The sequence below is a fragment of the Arachis ipaensis genome, chromosome B10, assembly GCF_059453495.1.
Source record: "Arachis ipaensis isolate K30076 ecotype BB chromosome B10, ASM5945349v1, whole genome shotgun sequence".
Taxonomy (NCBI): Eukaryota; Viridiplantae; Streptophyta; class Magnoliopsida; order Fabales; family Fabaceae; genus Arachis; species Arachis ipaensis.
In genome coordinates, this window is record NC_142435.1 from 39,132,156 (window position 1) to 39,147,029 (window position 14,874).

The 14,874-nt window shown below is 37.4% G+C and overlaps 1 pseudogene; it reads left to right on the forward strand.

Annotated features, from left to right (window-relative positions):
• Positions 1-12,903: 12,903 nt before the first annotated feature.
• LOC107620534 (protein FAR1-RELATED SEQUENCE 5-like) lies at positions 12,904-14,346 on the forward strand (annotated as a pseudogene).
• Positions 14,347-14,874: the final 528 nt, after the last annotated feature.

Below are 14,874 nucleotides of genomic sequence, written 5' to 3' on the forward strand. Positions count from 1 at the left end.
GGAAGGATCAAAAGCCTCAACAAGGCTTTAACAATGGTGGAAGAAACAGGTTCAGCAATAGCAAGCCTTTTCCATCATCAACTCAGCAACAGACAGAGAACTCTGAACAAAATACTTCTAATTTAGCAAATCTAGTCTCTGATCTATCTAAGGCCACTGTAAGTTTCATGAATGAAACAAGGTCTTCCATTAGAAATTTGGAAGCACAAGTGGGCCAGCTGAGTAAAAAGATCACTGAAATCCCTCCTAGTACTCTCCCAAGCAATACAGAAGAGAATCCAAAGGGAGAGTGCAAGGCCATTGACATAAGCGCCATGGCCGAACCTGTGAGGAGAGGAGAGGACGTGAATCCCAAGGAGGAAGACCTCTTGGGACGTCCAGTGATCAATAAGGAGCTTCCCTCTGAGGAACCAAAGGAATCTGAGGCTCATCTAGAGACCATAGAGATTCCATTGAACCTCCTTATGCCCTTCATGAGCTCTGATGAGTATTCCTCTTCTGAAGAGAATAAGGATGTTACTGAAGAGCAAACTGCCAAGTTTCTTGGTGCAATCATGAAGCTAAATGCCAAATTATTTGGCATTGATACTTGGGAAGTTGAACCTCCCTTGTTCATCCATGAACTAAGTGATCTGGATCAACTGACATTGCCTCAGAAGAGACAGGATCCTGGAAAGTTCATAATACCCTGTACCATAGGCACCATGATCTTTAAGGCTCTGTGTGACCTTGGTTCAGGAATAAACTTCATGCCCCTCTCTGTAATAGAGAAACTGGGAATCTATGGGGTGCAAGCTGCTAAAATCTCATTAGAGATGGCAGACAGCTCAAGAAAACAGGCTTATGGACAAGTAGAGGACGTGTTAGTAAAGGTTGAAGGCCTTTACATCCCTGCTGATTTCATAGTCCTGGATACTGGAAAGGAAGAGGATGAATCCATCATCCTAGGAAGACCTTTCCTGGCCACAGCAAGAGCTGTGATCGATGTTGACAGAGGTGAAATATTCCTTCAATGGAATGAGAACTCCCTTGTGTTTAAAACTCAAGGATCTCCCTCTGCAACCATGGAGAGGAAGCAGAAAAAGCTTCTCTCCAAGCAGAGTCAACCAGAGCCCCCACAGTCAAACTCTAAGTTTGGTGTTGGGAGGCCACAACCAAACTCTAAGTTTGGTGTTGAACTCCCATATCCAAACTCTAAGTTTGGTGTTGGAGAGTCTCAACAAAGCTCTGCACATCTGTGAGGCTCCATGAGAGCCCACTGTCAAGCTATTGACATTAAAGAAGCGCTTGTTGGGAGGCAACCCAATGTTTATTTATCTAACTATATTTTTCTTAGTTATGTGTCTTTATAGGTTCATGATCATGAGGAGTCACAAAATAAATATAAAAATTGAAAACGGAATCAAAAACAGTAGAAGAAAAATCACACCCTGGAGGAGCATCTGTCTGGCGTTCAAACGCCAGAACAGAGCATAGTTCTGGCGCTGAACGCCCAGAATGGGAGCATCCTGGCGCTGAACGCCCAGAACAAGCATGGTTCTGGCGTTCAACGCCAGAAATGGCAGCAAAGGGGCGTTGAACGCCCAAAATGGGCACCAACCTGGCGCTAAACGCCCAGAGTTGTGTGCAAGGGCATTTTACATGCCTAAATTGGTGCAGGGATGTAAATGCCTTGACACCTCAGGATCTGTGAACCCCACAGGATCCCCACCTACCTCATCATCTCTCTTTCCATTCATGATCATCCCTTCTTTTTTTCCATTTACCACTCACATCCATACACCCACTACCTTCAAAAATTCAACATCTCTCTCTCACCCAATCCCACCCATATGGCCGAATACACACTCCCATCCATCTCCTCCATATCTTCTTCTTATTCTTCTATTCTTTCTTCTTTTGCTCGAGGGCGAGCAACATTCTAAGTTTGGTGTGGTAAAAGCATAGCTTTTTTGTTTTTTCCATAACCATTGATGGCACCTAAGGCCAGAGCAACCTCTAGAAAGAGGAAAGGGAAGACAAAAGCTTCCATCAAGGGTCTATAGCTCAGTGGTAGAACATTTGACTGTAAATCAAGAGATCCCTGTGATACCTCAGGGGATACATTTTCTTCCACACAATTATTGGAAGCAACTAAGGGTGGAACATCAAGAGCACTCCATCATCCTTCATGAAATCAGAGAAGATCTAAAAGCAATGAAGGAGGAGCAACAAAGACAAGGAAGAGACATAGAAGAGCTCAAGGACATCACTGGTTCCTCAAGAAGGAAACGCCACCATCACTAAGGTGGATTCATTCCTTGTTCTTATTTCTTCTGTTTTTCGTTTTCTATGTTATGTGCTTATCCATGTTTGTGTCTTCATTACATGATCATTAGTAGTTAGTAACTTTGTCTTAAAGTTATAAATGTCCTATGAATCCATCACCTCTCTTAAATGAAAAATGTTTTAATTCAAAAGAACAAGAAGTACATGAGTTTCGAATTTATCCTTGAACTTAGTTTAATTATATTGATGTGGTGACAATGCTTCTTGTTTTCTGAATGTATGCTTGAACAGTGCATATGTCTTTTGAAGTTGTTGTTTAAGAATGTTAAATATATTGGCTCTTGAAAGAATGATGACTAGGAGACATGTTATTTGATAATCTGAAAAATCATAAAAATGATTCTTGAAGCAAGAAAAAGCAGCAAAGAACAAAGCTTGCAGAAAAAAAAAAATAGGCAAAAAAAAAAAGAAAGAAAAAGAAAAAGCAAGCAGAAAAAGCCAAAGCTCTTAAAACCAAGAGGCAAGAGCAAAAAGCCAATAACCCTTAAAACCAAAAGGCAAGGGCAATTAAAAAGGATCCCAAGGCTTTGAGCATCAGTGGATAGGAGGGCCTAAAGGAATAAAATCCTGGTCTAAGCGGCTAAACCAAGCTGTCCCTAACCATGTGCTTGTGGCGTGTAGGTGTCAAGTGAAAACTTGAGACTGAGCGGTTAAAGTCAAGGTCCAAAGCAAAAAAAGAGTGTGCTTAAGAACCCTGGACACCTCTAATTGGGGACTTTAGCAAAGCTGAGTCACAATCTGAAAAGGTTCACCCAATTATGTGTCTGTGGCATTTATGTATCCGGTGGTAATACTGGAAAACAAAGTGCTTAGGGCCACGGCCAAGACTCATAAAGAAGCTGTGTTCAAGAATCATCATACTGAACTAAGAGAGTCAATAACACTATTCGAAATCTGAAGTTCCTATAGATGCCAATCATTCTGAACCTCAATGGATAAAGTAAGATGCCAAAACTATTCAAGAGGCAAAAAGCTATAAGTCCCACTCATATGATTGAAGCTCTGTTTCATTGATAGTTTGGAATTTATAGTATATTCTATTCTTTTTATCCTATTTTGATTTTCAGTTGCTTGGGGACAAGCAACAATTTAAGTTTGGTGTTGTGATGAGCGGATAATTTATACGCTTTTTGACATTGTTTTTAGTATGTTTTTAGTAGGATCTAGTTACTTTTAGGGATGTTTTTAATAGATTTTGTGTTAAATTCACATTTCTAGACTTTACTATGAGTTTGTGTGTTTTTCTGTGATTTCAGGTATTTTCTGGCTGAAATTAAGGGACTTGAGCAGAAATCAGATTCAGAGGTTGAAAAAGGACTGCTGATGTTGTTGGATTCTGACCTCCTTGCACTCAAAGTGGATTTTCTGGAGCTACAGAACTCGAAATGGCGCGCTTCCAATTGCGTTGGAAAGTAGACATCCAGGGCTTTCCAGAAATATATAATAGTCCATACTTTGGCCAAGAATTGATGACGTAAACTGGCGTTCAACGCCAGCTTTCTACCCAAATCTGGCGTCCAGCGCCAGAAAAGGATCCAAAACCAGAGTTGAACGCCAGAAATGGATCAAAACCTGGCGTTCAACTCCACAAATGGCCTCTACACGTGCTACACTTACGCTCAGCCCAAACACACACCAAGTGGGCCCCGGAAGTGGATTTATACATCAAATACTTACTCATGTAAACCCTAGTAGCTAGTTTATTATAAATAGGACCTCTTACTATTGTATTAGGCATCTTTGGATTACCTTATGATCCTTTGATCACACTTTAGGGGGCTGGCCATCTCGGCCATGCCTGGACCTTCACTTATGTATTGTCATACGGTAGAGTTTCTACACTCCAAAGATTAAGGTGTGGAGCTCTGCTGTTCCTCAAAGATTAATGCAAAGTACTACTGTTTTCTATTCAATTCTTCTTATTTCGCTTCTAAGATATCCATTCGCACCCAAGAACGTGATGAAGGTGATGATTATGTGTGACGCTCATCATCCTTCTCCCTTATGAACGCATGCCTGACAAACACTTCCGTTCTACATGAAATAAGCTAGAATGAATATCTCTTAGATCTCCTAACCAGAATCTTCATGGCGTAAGCTAGAATGATGGCGGCATTCAAGAGAATCCGGAAAGTCTAAACCTTGTCTGTGGTATTCCGAGTAGGATTCAATGATTGAATGACTGTGACGAACTCCTAACTCGCGATTGCAGGGCGTTAGTGACAGACGCAAAAGGATAGTAAATCCTATTCCAACATGATCGAGAACCGACAGATGAATAGCCGTGCCGTGACAGGGTGCGTGAGCATATTATTCACTGAGAGGATAAGATGAAGCCATTGACAAGGGTGATGCCTCCAGACGATTAGTCGTGCCGTGACAGGGCATTGGATCATTTTCCCGTGAGATGACCGAAAGTAGCCATTGACAGTGGTAATGTATCACATAAAGCCAGCCATGGAAAGGAATGAGACTGATTGGATGAAGATAGCAGGAAAGCAGAGGTTCAGAAGAACGAAAAGCATCTCCATTCACTTATCTGAAATTCCTACCAATGAATTACATAAGTATCTCTATCCCTATTTTATTATATAATATTCGAAAACACCATTATCAATTTATATCTGCCTGACTGAGATTTGCAAGGTGACCATAACTTGCTTCATACCAACAATCTCCGTGGGATTCGACCCTTACTCACGTAAGGTATTACTTGGACGACCCAGTGCACTTGCTGGTTAGTTGTATCGAAGTTGTGACAGACAATAAAACTAGATCAGAGCACCAGGCCTTTGAAGCCATGGATATGTATCACAATTTCGTGCACCAGTGAACTTCAGCCTACAGAAATAACACCTCTGTAAGTGAACTTCGGCTTACAGAAATGGTTAAATCACAACAACTTTCTGTAGGTGAACTTCGGCCTACAGAAATAGCACCTCTGTAAGTGAACTTCGGCTTATAGAAATAGCGCCCCTGTAAGTGAACTTCGGCTTACAGGTATCACAACTCTCTGTAGGTGAACTTCGGCCTACAGGAGCAATACCCTGAGATACACAATTGATATTCACTGCAGGTGAACTTCGGCCTACAGGAATAACAACTCACTGTAGGTGAACTTGGGCCTACAGGACCTCTAGGGCCAATGGAAAAGCAGCAGATGAACATACAACAGAACATCATACCACAAGGCTTAACTCTTTATTCTTATACTCTTCTCCTCTCTTCTTTTTGTTATATTACTCTTTTCTCATTATCATCATTCATTATCATTCTTGTTATTCATCATCACTTTCACATTCTTATGCAGTACCTCTTTCTTTCTCTGTATCTCTTTACTCTGTTTTAATTACTCTGTTCTCTGTATTTCTTTTCTCTTCTCTGATTACACTTTTCATATGTATCTATATTACTCTTTTTCTCTTTATCTCTTTACTTTACTCTGGTTACTCTATTCTCTGTTTATCTTTACTTTTCTCTGGTTACTCTATTCTCTGTGTTTCTCTACTCTGTTCTGATTTCTCTGTTTAACGTATGTATTTAAAGCTTATGAAAATTTCGGTATGAATAGTTAGTCTGTCCCAAGTATAGGTTCATTAAGTCTATACTGAAACAGTTTAACTTTTCATATAATACCTAACCATATTCGCAATTCCAGGACTAGCTATGTTGCCCTAGTTCGTTCACTAGTCTCTATTTGTTTTTCTGTCATTAAAACTTTACAGACTTTTTCTTCGATTTTTTATCTTTTCTTCAACTTTTTATCTTTTATTTATCTTTGCCTCACTAATATGTTTTTACCACTCCCTAAGTGTTTTATGAAAGTAATTATGAGATTCTGTGCTTAAAGTTGTCTTTCTAAAGCGTTTACAGAAAACTGCCTTTTCCGCATTATTTTATTATTTTTATTAAAATATTATTTTTAATTAAATATTATTATTTAATATTTTATTATTATTTATTATTTTATCATTAAATTTTCGAAAATTATCCCTTTTTAACTTTTAACCTTTAAAAATTCACTTTTTACCACCCGTAACTTTTAATATTTCTACTTTAACCACCCTAACTTTCAGAAATTACATAATAACCCCTTAAACACCAAAATTTTTATTTCCTTGCCCTTTTAAGGATCTAAAGCCTGTTCTTCATTGTTCTTCATCACACTCAAAGTGTTCTTCATGTTCTTCATAAATTCTTCAGATTCTTTCTCTATTTTTCCCCGTTTTTTAGTCTTTTCAGCAACCGATTTTTACCATAATTCAAAATAAAATTGCAGCCACTAAAACCCCATCTTTTCTACATGATTTTAACACAAATTGAACCCCAATTTAAGGTCTAGGGTTCGTTTTTCCAGCAGCCATGAAGAACACAAATTCAAAGTTGAATATCATCAAATTTCATCAAATTTTCACCAAAATTTCAACAAGAATTACTCATATAAACAATCAATTTCAAGCATAACCAAACCATATAATAATCACACAACTCAAACACAATCAATCAAGATTAAATTCGTCAATCCCTACCTTGATTTGCTGCTCCAAATTCGGTTAGACTTTCAGGTGGTCCTTAAGCACTTTTTCCTCCTAAAACACATCAAGAATAACTTTAAATCCACAAACTCTCAACTGACCAAATCTCCCTCAGCACATTAGGAAGAAATATCTCACCTTATACTTGCTGAAAATTAATGTTTCTTGGCCCTCAAGTCAAGTTAAGCATGATTCCTAAGGAAGAACATCAAGAAAACACATGTTTTGCATGGTTTTCCTTGAAAACCGAATTGAAGAGGGAGGGAGACAGCCATCTCACTTTATTTCCAGCCTTGATAAGTCACATGGTTATGTAGAGGAAGAAGAGAGGATCATTTTGGTGAAATCGGAGTTTTGATTTGAGTTTTGGTTCAGAAGAAATTAAGATTTAAAGATTAAGTGTTCATGAAGTTTTCTCTCTTTTCTCTCCTTTCAATTTCGGCCAAAATGATGAAATGAGACAGCCTTGGAGGTCTTGGGGGTGTAAGGTGAGTTGTGATTGGTTGGCTTGGAGGTGGGTTAAAATAATATTAAAATATCTCAGGTGTATAACTACTAAAACTAGGTGTATCGGAACACTCGTAAAAACATCTCTAAAAATTATTTTCTGAGCTACTAGCATAAATGACACTAGTAACATATTTATTATGAGAATAGAACATATATAATGAGGCCTTAGCATTGCTAAAGTCACCAGAGAGTGCTGGTGCTAAGCTGCACCGGTAAACCGTAAACCCGGTTAAACCGATTTTCTGTTTTTAACTAAAACAGACCAGGTAACCTTATAATATCATTCAAGCATTTTCTAATACTAATATAATGATAATATTATACTATTATCTCTCTCCTCTCATAAATCGAGTCTGGTTTGTCAAACTGAGACTATTTATGAAAAACCGAATCAAAACCCCTAACCGATACAGTTCAAAAACTAGGTTCTTCGTGACCGCGTTATCGAGCTTGTCTCAACTAAGGTCCTGAGTTAAAGATAATATAATGACAATGAGGATTGAGATGCTTGATGATACAGAAGAGGTATTCCCTTTACTGATCTTTCGGAGAAATCCGTGTATTCAGAAACGATCTCGCGTACTCGAAAATCGGGGTTGTTACACTTCTCATTTATTTGACATTTATCACACTGATCTATACTCCGAACTGACAATTCGGTAACAGTCAGCCAAACCATAATTTAACTCCGACCATTTGGATACTATCAATCAAACGAACTTCCGATCTATATTCTGAATCCAATCATTCAGATTCTATCAGTCAAACAAACCGAACTTACTCCAAAATAGATCATTCAGAACCTCTCAGTCAAACAAACCGAACTTACTCCGATACCGATCATTCGGAACCTCTCAGTCAAACTAAATATTCGATTTTACTCTGAACCCGATTATTCGGAACCTCTCAGTCAAACTAAATATCCGATTTTACTCTGAAACCAATCATTCGAAATCTCTCAGTCAAAATAAATAGCCGATCTTATTCCCGAATCCGATTAGTCTAAATTAATCAGTTAAATAGACTGCCGATCCTCATTCAGAACAAATCAAAATGGACCAAACAATGGCCGATCTCCTTCCACAATCAAACAAACTAGACAAATTAATTGTCGATCTTTTCCCAGATCCATCGGATAAACTATTTGCCAACTACTGACAAACAAATCGATATTCACCAATCAAAACAACATACTACTCATTTATCTGTCAGTACTTAACAATCAAACTAACAGATTATAAACCAAATCAGTGACAAAATAGAATGTAACAAATCCCCAAACCATATCAGGCATTCCTAGCTATTCAATCATATCTTCATTAGGACATACCTATCACAAACCTCAAATACTAAGGTCAAATCAGACACACAGAAAACAAAAACAAATATTAGAAAAGCAGCTACCTTTTTACATGATGCATTAAACCATCACATTGTATTCATAGCCAACAAAAAGCTAAGTCTCAAAAAGACAGCACAAAGGCTAATCAAACTGTCAAACAAATACAAACAAAATATTTCAAATAAAAACTATTCCACATTTTCGTCTTCCTCTTCAGCAGCGCCATCGTCCTCCACCATAGCTCCATCTTGGATAATCTTTGCCGGATCCATTAGAGAAAAATCAACCCCAGGGGCAAGAAACTTGGCCTACTGAGAAGCTCGCTCAAACCCTTTCACAAACGAATCAAGGATTTCAGTTTCCTTTTGTTTCTCCACACCTTTTAGTTTTGTCGTAACTTCAATTACCTGAGCACTCATTGCAGAAAGGTCGGCCTCTTTTCTCTTCAAATCCTCAACTTCTTTTGCATAATTTTCCTTCATCACCTTCAACTCCTTCTCACTTTCTGATAACTTAGTCTCTAATTCAGATACCCTAGCAATTTTTAAAACCAACTCCTCTCTTAACTTCGGATCTTCCTTTACCTCAGCTACCCCACGATATTTTTTCTCTTGGCTGTGCCCCAGGCTTGCCAACCGAAAACTAGTCACCTAAAAATCTCAGGAAAATACAATTAAAAACACAATCATATACATATGCGTCTATAAAATCAGAAAAGCATACACTACCTGCATAAACTGATCAATGGCAACGTCTCCAACCTCGCCCGCCAAAGTAACATCAGTCGACGACTGACAAACTTTGTCGGCCACAACCATATAAGAAAAACCCTTCTCCCACAATGATGACCCATCACTATGATCGGCAACATCATGTAATTTCTTTTGGTTTTCAAAAAACCCTTCAACTTCTTCCATAGGAACACCTCCTTTATCATCCTCGGAACCCTCAAACACATCAATAACCTCAGTTTTTCTCTTCTTCAGAATAACTTTCTTTCTTGACGGCTTTGGTTGATTAACCTCCCCAGCACCAACAACCTTCTCCACTTTTGAAGTAGACCCCTCTTTCTCCAGATTTTTACTTTTAACTCGAGATCTCAGAGTAGTAGCTGACACCCCAGGATACTTCCCCCCTGCAAACAAAAAAACAATCAAATTACCACCATATATAACACAAAACAATACCTACACATTTCAAAAGCTCACCTAAATACTCTATAACCACTTGCCTATCTTCATTCCATTGCAATAGATCAAACACGGATATTAGTTCTTTCCGGTCAACAAGCTCTACCAAGTATTCAATAATACATTGATTCCTCGAATTTATCTCTTCAAGTCCAAGTATATTTTGTGGCTCCGAACACCACCACAACGAAAATTTCTCCCCTAAATTCTCATCGAGATAGAATGGAAACTCCTCCTCTACACTTGCAACCTTTAGAAACATTTCTTTAAAATATTTGAACGAAGACTTATACAACTTAAACACAGCAAAACCTGGAGAACTATTCAGGTTAACCCACCTACCCTTTCATGCACCTTTGGCCTGAAACATACAAAAGAACAATTCCAATGTTGGTTCCTCTTCCAAATACTCAATCAGCACCTCAAAACTTTGCAAAAATTCCCATCCATTGGGATGAAGCTGAGAAGGAGCACAGTTCAACTGCCTTAACACCTAACACTGAAACTCTGAGAAGGGAAGCCTCACTCTCAGTTCTTCTATAATACAGCTATAGATAAAGAAATACTCAAACCCCTGTGATCTATGATACACACGATCATCAATGGAACACGGCAACAATTTTACATGAATCCCTGAACCCTCCTTCACTATCTTCTTTAAGTCTATTTCTTTCACAGCATCAACATCTCTGAATAGAGATGTACGCATTTTCACATCCTCACTAACCCAATTGTCTGACCAGTCCACCTTCTCCTTCCTCTCTTTTTCTCTCTCAATACCCATATCAAGCAAACAAATCTTGAAAGATGTAGCAAAAAATTACAGAGGAGAAAGGAAAATTAGAACTAACCTCGTTTGCTCATTTTTCCCAGGAACTTGCAAAACTCTTAATCCAAAGAGAAATGATACTCCAAACAACAAAGTTGTTTACATTCCAATGTAGTTACCCACAAGTAATCCCCACCGGTTAAGTTTCCCATGTCAAATCCATCAATCAACTCAACTGGTCCAAGTGGCATTGGAAATGACAAACCTCTTAATGCCATCATAACTTACCTCTCTTTCATTTATAACTGTTACTTTTCCCATTTGATTATTTTCAAATTAAAGTTTTAATAAAGCATCTTGACCTGGGGGCTCCAACCCTATCTTGGCCGAGCTATGACCTCACTCAATGGCCGACTTATGATTCATTAAAAGCTCAACCAGTTTCATTAAACACTTTCTCAGGCTAAGCTTGGGGCTATGATCCGGTCGTTACAAAACGAGCATCATAACTTGGCATTAACTATCATAACTCAGCATTATACACGTTATTATTCGGTAAGCCGATGTTATAACTTGGCAGTCCGAAATAATATCAACAGACGCCTTAAAACAGAAACGTCTTATGAAATTTTATCACCCAATTATTACTCTTCAATTAAAACGGTAAAACACAAACATAACCGACCTACCTTTACCCATAAAAGGTATAGTTTTCTATTCCTCAAGGACACATTGAATTCTCGATACTGACTTAAGTTTCGGAGTGCCTTTGCAGGTACACTCCCCCCTGTTTCTTGGTCAAAGCTCTACGCAATTGGACATCCCCTTGGAGTAAAGCTCGAGTTATTATAAAACTCAAAGGTCGGCACCGAAAATAACAACTCGGCGTCGATTCCAAGAGACCGAGCTCTCCCTCAAGGTAACCATACAAGAACATTACTGACAGTGCATGTTATTTGGTGGTGCGAACACGTATCTCATTAAAGCAACTGTAGTTGGAGGCAGGGGTTCAGAAGTAATGTGTGAAATATTATTGTTAACAGATAGATTAAGATATAATGACGACTTTGGTTTAGCAAAATAAATATAATATGATAATGATGTTATTTTATTGTTTTGATATTTGGACTAGATGGATGTGAAGACATTATATCGGTTAAGGACTATGTTGGACAAGTTAAAGAGCATTGGATCTTTTTTATTTCAAGAAATATAAAAAAGAATTTCTTAATGACCAAAAATGACAGAAATTTAGTCTAATATTTAGAAAACATAAGAGTTAATAAGAAATTTAATCTTTTAGAAATATCTAATAATATTTGAAAAAACTTTAAAGGAACAAAGGGTTTTTAACTTGTTTTACACATGTTGGTGAAGGCAGGGGAAAAGTTTACAGTTAAAATAGATTGATCTATTTGTGAGGCGAACTAAGAGTGCTCTTGGTAACATTTCGGCGTTGTTGAGCGAAGAAGGTGGGTGGCTGAGGGAGAAGAATTTCGTCTAGCAATAGCGGCAGGTAAGCTTCTAATTTATGGGACTCTCTCTTTATGTGTGAATTGCATATCTAGATTTTGAATTTAGGCAAAATCGAAACCCTAATTTGAACGAGTGTCATTTGATAAGTGATATTGGGTGCTTTGTTTGTTGATTGGCTCTGCGAGTTTAATTTTTAATAGCCGCTATGGAAGGTTTAAAAATGGTTTATTCACTATTTTTTGTATTTTTATATTTGTTCAGCAACATAATTTAGTGAGCATTGTTTGAAGATGGTGTAATTTTCTAATAGGACAAAGTTAAATAATAGAAAAATAATTGGGATAAAAATCTTTTAACTACTTTTTGTGCCGATCAAGTTCAACTAATAATGGGCAAAGCCTAATTAATTTTTCCATATAGAAAATTATCATTAAAATGTCCCGGTTGACAATGATTATAAATAGCGATGTAACTTTTCAATCCATTTTTTTGTTAAAATATAAAAAGCACATAATAGCATATTTCGTCATGAATAAGAAAATTTTAAATTTGTAAAGAATTTGAGATTACTCATTTTAGTTTTTAATAATTTTTAACTCGTCTAGAAATTTTGTAAACTGATTTATAGCTTAAATATTCGTCGTTTAATTATTTTAAAAAGTAAGTAAACTTTTTAGGGTCGTAAGTATTACTTTGTTAGTGACTAAATTTTTGTGCCTGCATAATTAAATTTATTTGAAATTTATTAATCCAATGGACAGGTCAAAATTTTGATTAAAAGATAACAAATGAAGTATAATAATTGCATTGGGAAAACCTTTACAAAAGTGGGTTGTTGGTTACATTCAACAATTAAAACTTGATACTTGGACATCAATATATGATTGTTGTTACTTGATGTTGTAATTATCGATGCATTTGATATGATGTTGAATTATAGATGGATGTGACTCTAAGAGAGGGGGCTGATGATTCGAGGGGATCAAGAGTAATGCGTATGAAGAGTCGAATCATTGGGATTTTAGCGATAACAATGTAGCCGATGCCGATGAAGAATGTGGTGAGTTGGAAGACGTTGCCAAACTGAGTGTGAATGAAATATTGAAGAAGAGTTGGGACAATATTGATAATGCGTATGAGTTTTACAAGAGGTATCGACAATTTCATGGATTTGGGGTGTGGAAGGTAACTCAGCCAAATACTGTGATGGAAATTTGGTTAGATATAGATTTTTTTTGTAACAAGGAAGGATTGAGGAAACGTAAACACTACAATAGAGTTGACATAACAAAGGTACACAAACCGGATACAAAAACAAACTGCAAGGCAATGTTATCAATATATTTAGACAAAAATGAAAAGGCTTGGAAGGTAAGAAAATTACTTGTAAAACACAATTACGAACTAACACCTGCAAAAACGGTATACCTGATTGCCAATCATCGAGGGTTAACTGAAGGAGCAAAGACTCAGATTGATGGGATGGATGCATATGGCATTGCAACATCTAAGACTGGGGTACATGGCTGGTATGGCCGGTGGCTATTCTTTGTTGGGGTTCTTGAAGAATGATGTCTACAACTATTCCAACAAAACCAGGAATGCAAAAATAGCAGATGGTGATGCGAATTCTGCGATAGTGTATCTAGAGGAAAAAGTTGAGTTAGATCTAGTGGCGATTGCAAAATACGTCATGAATGATGATAGGCTAGCAAACTTGATTTGGATAGATAGAGCTAGCAGAGTTGATTATCAATACTTTGGTGATGTATTGGTATTTGATTCTACCTACAAGAAAAATAAATACAAAAAATTAGTTGTAATTTTTTCTAGATCAAACAATCATAAGCAGACGATAATATTTGGTTTTAGGTTGTTGCTTAACGAAAGTGTGTCATCGTATCGGTGGATGCTGGAGAATTTGTTGGAGATCATGTGTAGTAAAAAGTCGTGTGTCGTTGTGACTAATGGTGACAAAGATATGATTAAAGTAGTATCTAAAGTCCTCCCTGATATGACTCATCATTTGTGTGTATGGCATGTGGAGAAAAATGTGACATCAAATATGAAGGATGAAGAATTACGTGGATTGTTCAGAAGATGGTTGTATTCAGAACTTGCAATAGAGGAGTTTGAAGTGGATGGGAACAGGCTACGGATGAGTATGGACTACATGAGAAGCAATGCTCAATGTAAACATACGAGAAAAGGGAGATATGGGCAAGTACATATCTGCGGGACAAGTTATGCTTTGGGTGTTGCACATCCTCCTGCTGAGGGGATTAATGCATTCATGTCTGAGAAGCATTGAGATGCATGCCGCTTCTTTGTATACAAGAGAATTGTTTTATGATGTGAAGAACGAGATTGAAGGTATAGGTGCATTGAACCTGATTACTAAAAGCAGGATTGTAACACCCTACCACACAAAGCATTACGCTTAAGTCGTAAAGCAGAGATGATGGGGTATTTGATAAACCACTATTTTATAGTTTATATTGTGTTTAATTGTGTGGTTTTGTCATGATCCTTACCCACTTATTCATCAATTTAGCATGCATTTAGATTCCCTTCCTAAATTTAGTACATGTTTGAAAATTGCTTTCTAGAGACTCTAATTATTTAATTTTAATTCTCCTTTATTCCATTCGATGCTGTGATCTGTGTGTCAAGTGTTTCAGGCTTTATAGGGCATGAATGAGATGGAGATTGGAGAGGAAGCTA